This window comes from Euleptes europaea, chromosome 19 (genome assembly GCF_029931775.1).
Source record: "Euleptes europaea isolate rEulEur1 chromosome 19, rEulEur1.hap1, whole genome shotgun sequence".
NCBI classification, from domain to species: domain Eukaryota; kingdom Metazoa; phylum Chordata; class Lepidosauria; order Squamata; family Sphaerodactylidae; genus Euleptes; species Euleptes europaea.
Window position 1 is genome coordinate 22147800 of NC_079330.1, and position 6826 is coordinate 22154625.

Here is a 6826-nt window from a genome sequence, read left to right on the forward strand (position 1 = left end):
TGAGGAAATTGGTAAACGAACAGTGGACGCTTATGGCAAAACAAGTAAGAACCTTCAATGCTTAATAATGTCATATAATGTGAGCACATAAATGTAAACGTGAACAAGAGCCAAATTCACAACAAAATCATACAAGTGCACACTCCCGATATTACAAGGTAAGTGGCAATAACTGTATAGTCAAAAGAGAGTCCAAGAGTGCCAAGATAAGATAGGTTTCCGGTAAGGGTCCTATTTCGCGTAAGCTTTTTCGATTCTGGCAATCCCGCGACGTCAGGTCTTCCTTCCATTCGCCATCCGCTAGTATTGAACGGCTACAAGCCTTGTTAACGGGTATGTAATTATGACTACTCTTTATCATGTCTATATTGTATTTCATTTTTACAATTGTTTTATGTTACTCTCATGAACGTACACATGTATTTTATAGAACATATATTCTGTGGAACTAAGACCTGACGTCGCGGGACTGCCAGAATCGAAAAAGCTTACGCGAAATAGGACCCTTACCGGAAACCTATCTTATCTTGGCACTCTTGGACTCTCTTTTGACTATACAGTTACTGCCACTTACCTTGTAATATCGGGAGTGTGCACTTGTATGATTTTGTTGTGAATTTGGCTCTTGTTCATGTTTACGTTTATGTGCTCACATTATATTACATTATTAAGCATTGAAGGTTCTTGCTTGTTTTGCCATAAGTGTCCACTGTTCGTTTACCAACTCTCTGGGTCTAGCAAGGTTCCTGTGAAGAGGGTGAAAGCTGAATTAACTGCAGGATTGCAGGTAGAGCTGTTGCCTCCTGTCTGATCAAGGCAACTGCTGTCCAAACTGGCAGTTAAGCCACTTGTGAAAGTGAGGGAGCCAGGCTGGAAGAAGAGAGGGGCATGTGCTTGTACCTGCGGTCAAACCAGCTCTTGTCCTTCGTACAGTAAATAGCGTGTTAGACTAGGATGTGGAAGGCATAGCTCTTTTCTGCATGGGTTTTCCACTCACCGTCACCCCTCCGAAGACTTCAGGCCTTTGTGTTGATAATGCACGCCGTTTCCGACCGTCAGAGGTCGCCTCTCTCTCCCCCTGCATTTCCCTGCGTTTTGCCCATGTTTTAGAATCAGAGAATCATAGAGTTGGAAGGGACCACCAGGGTCATCTAGTCCAACCCCCTGCACAATGCAGGAAATTCACAACTACATCAACCCACACACACCCAGTGACCCCTACTCCACGCCCAGAAGATGGCCAAGGTGCCCTCCCTCTCATAAACTGCCCAAGGTCATAGAATTATGAACACATGAAACTGCCTTATACTGAATCAGACTCTTGGTCCATCGAAGTCAGTGTTGTTTACTCAGACCAGCAGCGGCTCTCCAGGGTCTCAGGCTGAGGTCTTTCACAACGTCTGTCAGCATTGCTGACAGATGGCCATCTAGCCTCTGCTTAAAAACCTCCAGGGAAGGAGAGCTTACCACCTCCCGAGGAAGCCTGTTCTACTGAGGAACCCTCTAACTGTTAGAAAATTCTTCCTAATGTCTAGACGGAAACTCTTTTGATTTAATTTCAACCCTTTTTCCGAGACCTATTTTATCTTGAATTTGAAAACATGGACAAAACGCGGGGAAAGGCAGGGGGGAGAGCAAGGCGACCTCTGACTGTCGGAAACGGCGTGCATAATCAATGCAAAGACCCAAAGTCGTTGGAGGGGTGACGGTGAGTGAAACTGCCATGCATAAAAGACCCTTGTTTCCAATCTCCTCTCTGCAGTGGGAGCTCCCTGGATTACTTTGGGCCAGTGACTTTCTCTTTCAGCCTTACCTGTCTTACAGGCTGATGGTTGTGATGCTAAATCAGGGGTAGAGACAATGGGTGAAAACGCATGATCGCTTTATCCTCCTTTAATCCCTGTTTTAGCCAGGATCGAACGCACGTTAGGTGAAACGCATGCGTTCGATCCTGGCTGAATCCTGGCTGAAACAGGGATTAAAGGAGGATAAAGCGACCATGCGTTTTCGCCCAATGATGTGGTAAGCTGATTTCCCCCTCGGGGAGAAAAAAACAAGACTATAAATAGATTCTCCCCACCTATTTCCCTGCTCTTGAGCGAATATTTCCCCTCCTCTTCCTTCGTGCACTGGCTCGACATCTGTACAAATGCCCAATGGGTTTTTTTTCTCACAGACCAAACTTGTTTCCTGTCGCGGACACCTTCTTCGTGTTTTCATTTCTCAGTCCTTGTAGAATAACGGGAAACGAAAACGCTAAAACTGAAAATATTTGATTTCCAGTTAAGTTAGGGGTGTCTGGGATTTCTCTCTCTCTTTCTTCTAGAGGCTGGCACTGGTGCTTGGCTGAGGTTTCTGACCACGTTCTGGGAAGAAAAAACCATTCGCTTCTCCACTTTCAAGGATGGGCAGAGCCCTAGGACTCTAGGCCCAGAGAGGATGGCAGTCGTTTCACGAGACTGGTGTTGAAGACAATTGATGGAGCATCATACGGGGTTGAGTCTAGTATATAAATATATTTTTTAAGAAACTGGTGCTATTCTGGTTGCAAGTCTTTGACCTGGTATCTCTACTCCCTCCTCCAGTAAATGTGCATTTATTGTACTTAACGCAGTGCTAGAGCGACGGTGTGGCGCAGTGGTTGACAGCGGCGGACTCTGATCTGGAGAACCGGGTTCGATTTCCCGCTCTTCCACATGAACCCTGCTAAGTGACCTGGGGGAAGCACAGTTCTCTCAGGACTCTCTCAGCCCACATGGAGGCAGGCAATGGCAAACTGCCTCTGAACATCTCTTGCCTTGAAAACCCTACGGTGTCGCCAAAAGTCAGCTGTGACTTGATGGCAAAATCACACACACAGAGTGAAGGTCTTTTCCAGGGTCAGTCTTGATTTAAAAAGTCCAAATGGCAATGCCATCTAAAATCAGGTCTTGGGGATAATTAACATGTAGATAGATAGATTATTTACGGCCCTTAGCCAGATAAAAACAGAAACAGGGACTAAAATATTCTTACAAACAAAGAATGACAGTCCGAGTCTTATAACACTTAAAAAGAGAAATAACAGCCGAGATACTTCTGCCAATTGGGCTAAGAGACTGTTCTATGGCGATGAATTTTCATTGCTGCCGTGCAAAATTTCGCAACCTGTACAGTGATTGAAGGATTATCCCCTTGTAGGAGCATCTCAATCTTTTCTCCTGCCCTGTCAGGTCCCATTCTCAATAAGAGGGGCTCAGTAAACTTAGAACGGGGTAATGTGTAAAAATTACAGTTCAGGAGGGCATGCTCAATAGTTTCTAAGTCCCCTGATTTACATGTCAAATTAACATGTCAAATGTTGCTTCGTCAAGATAAAACCCTTGTGAATAGGGTTGCCAGGTCCCTCTTCGCCACCGACGGGAGATTTTTGGGGCAGAGCCTGAGGAGGGTGGGGTTTGGGGAGGGGAGGGACTTCAACACCATAGAGTCCAATTACCAAAGCTGCCATTTTCTCCAGGTGAACTGATCTCTATTGGCTGGAGATCAGTTGTAGTAGCAGGAGATCTCCAGCTACTACCTGGAGGTTGGCAACCCTTCTTGCAAAGGTCCTTCCTAATTCTAATTTTGAAAAACATTTTGCTTTTCAAAAAAAATATGACCCAAGCATCCCTACTGCTCTCTCTCTCCCCTTGACCAGCTTCCGAGGATTATCTTTCTCTGCTTATCAGCCAGTTCCTCAGCTGTAAGGTATGCAGTATACTTGCCATAGGCAGAAACAGGGCACTCCACACGGGGTTCTGCTGTTTGCTAACATCCAAATAACCCTGCCGTGGCCCAGGAAACCGCAGCCCTGTCTTAGACAATGTGTTATTGCATGAAGCTTGCGCTGTGACCTTGAGCACGTTTGCACAGAAGTAAGTAAACTGGAAACCAACCAGATTCGACTCCCTCAGGAGGATAGTTCAGATTGCGATCTTCAACCACACCCGAGGAAGTTGAGTCAGTGTACCGGCAAATTGATCATGCCTGGCTCTCACAGGCTCCCCAGGACTGCATTTTGATAGCGCTGCTAACCAATATTACAGTGGGAAGGGCGTGAGGAGAACATAAGAACATAAGAAAAGCCCTGCTGGATCAGACCAAAGTCCATCAAGTCCAGCGGTCTGTTCACACAGTGGCCAACCAGGTGCCTCTAGGAAGCCCACAAACAAGACGGCTGCAGCAGCAGCGTCCTGCCTGTGTTCCATAGCACCTATTATAATATGCATGCTCCTTGGATACTATAGAGATTAGATATATCTCTGGTGTATCTCTGTACTAATCTTAGCTGTATCTCTGCCTAATCTATAGGGATATATATATATGTGTGTGTGTGTGTGTGTGTGTGTGTGTGTGTGTATATAGTTAATGAAAATATAATTTATTGGAAACGCTATGTCTAGATTAAAATTATTTTTAAAAAACATTAAAATAGCACAATGGCATATCCTGAGGTTGCTTTACTGGGTTGATAACTACACACATCGTATAAGGGAGACATATGTAAACCAGTCTTACAACTAGAGTCAATCTCACCAGACATTTGAGTAATTGGTAATATAGTATACAACCTAAATACATGCCTGGGTTGATTTAAACTGTTTGTATATGTATATATTTGGCTCGCGGGCCAGAGAAGAGCTCTCAAGGGGCCGGATCTGTTCCTCGGGCCTTGTGTTTGACACCCCTGAATTAAAGGGATGAAGTAGGTGATGTGAAAGACCCTTTTCTGCCTGAGACCCTGGAGAGCCACTGCCGGTCTGAGTAGACAATACTGACTTTGATGGACCAAGGGTCTGATTCGGCATAAGGCAGCTTCATGTGTGTTCATGAAGGGCTTTAAAGGTCAAGACCAGCACCGTTTGAATCCAAAACCACACTGTCAAGCAATGCAAAGATTTAAAAAAAAAATGGAAAAAGTGATCCCAGCAGCAGGTGATGCTGTTACTTGCGCAAGCTGGGGTTTGGGGCTGAGGTAAGAGGCGCACCAGCCGCCAGCAAAGGTACATCTCACATTCTTACTAAGCTTCTGCCACACACCACACTTGCTCTCTGAATTCCTACAATTTCAACACCACCGTTGACTGGGGAGGTTGAGGTTTAGTCACTGCTGTTCAAATGGGGAAAGCCCTTGTATCCCCCATGATTGCGAATGTTGTGTTGAGGTTGGAGTGGGAGCTCTAATCTGGGTAGATGATAAGAGTTTGCCATCTGAATGTTCGGTTTGGGCCTTTAAACGTTACCAAGAAGCCAAGGGAAGGGAAGAGAGGTCGCTGTTTTCACTCAGATCCTCCTTGGCCATCTCTAATTCTCCATTCACTACACAGTGCTGGGCTTCAGACAAGATTAGTGGAGACATGGTTTTAGCACCCAGGTTTCTACCCCCCCACAAATAGTACCTCTGATGACAATGTGACTGGCCATAGTTACCAGGCAGAGCAGAGATGTCAATAGCCCTCTTCATTGAAGGAATAGTAGATTAGCAGAGTTCTCAAGGCACAGAGAAAGAAGAGTTGTTTTTTTATATGCTGATTTTCTCTACCCTTTAAGGAGAATCAAACTGGCTTACTCTCTCCTTCCCTTTCCCCGCCCCTACAACAGACACCCTGTGAGGTAGGTGGGGCTGAGAGAGTTCGGAGAGAAATGTGACTAGCCCAAGGTCACCCAGCTGGCTTTGTGTGGAGGAGTGAGGGAACCCACCCAGTTCACCAGATTAGAGTCCGCTGCTCATGTGGAGCAATGGGGAATCAAACCCGGTTCTCGAGATTAGAGTCCGCCGCTCTTAACCTCTACACCACGCTGGCTCTCACCAAACATTGATTTAGAACCAATTTTTGTGTGATAAATCTACTCAGAAAGAACCTCCGGCTGGGAGATGAAAATCCAGGAAGCATTTGAGTCCCCACCCCTTGAAACGCTTACCATAAAAAAAGTCACACACACACACACACCCTGCTCCTCTGTCCCACACTTTGGCTTATGCATGGAGAGGAGGATGATTTGACCCGGTCTGATCTCAGAAGAGATTGAAGAATCAGGATTTAACAGCAATGGGAAGACCCGGGATTTGTGAGGGCTGGGCGCTAGGTCATCTCTGAGGGACGGAAAACTCATGCACAACTCCAAGGGACAACTGAGTCAGTCCAGGAGTGAACGTGAATCCAAGTACCCATGCATAGACCAAAAACTCCTTCACTTACAACATTCATATGTATCTGCTTGGCACCTGCTTGAGTATCGTTCCAGTGCCAGATGAATGATGTTTTACTTCTTCTTTTCTTTTTTTTAGCTTTTTGCGAAATATAATTTTAAGCCTCCTTGGGTTTGTAGTTTACCCCCTGCCATTTAAATGGCTTTCATAGTTGATCCTTCTGTCTTCTTCTATTCAGATTTTTTGAAATCACTTTGGGACATAAGAAAAGATTAAGAAAATTTCTTAAATCTACAGACCAACGGTGGAATCCTAAGGGGGGGGGGAAGGGCTGTGGAGGAAGTATGACCCTAGCTCCGTGTAAATGCAACTTGCGCCATCCAAACGGGCACTAATGCTGGTGCCAGGCCACTTACGCCGGTGCCGGGGAGCTGCGCAGCATTGCCACACATGAGCACCAGTGCAGCCACGGCGGATGAGTTTCTCTGATGTAAGGGCTCATGCTCGTTCCAAAAGGGATGTTTTCTGGGGAGGGGCTTACAATAGCTCCTTAAGCCCTTTTGCCCCAGGAATGCCCCCTTAGGCCAGCAAACATGGGGGGATTTTCCTGTGTGGCTTGCTTGCCTCGGGGCAGCAAACTGCTCAGGAGGTGGC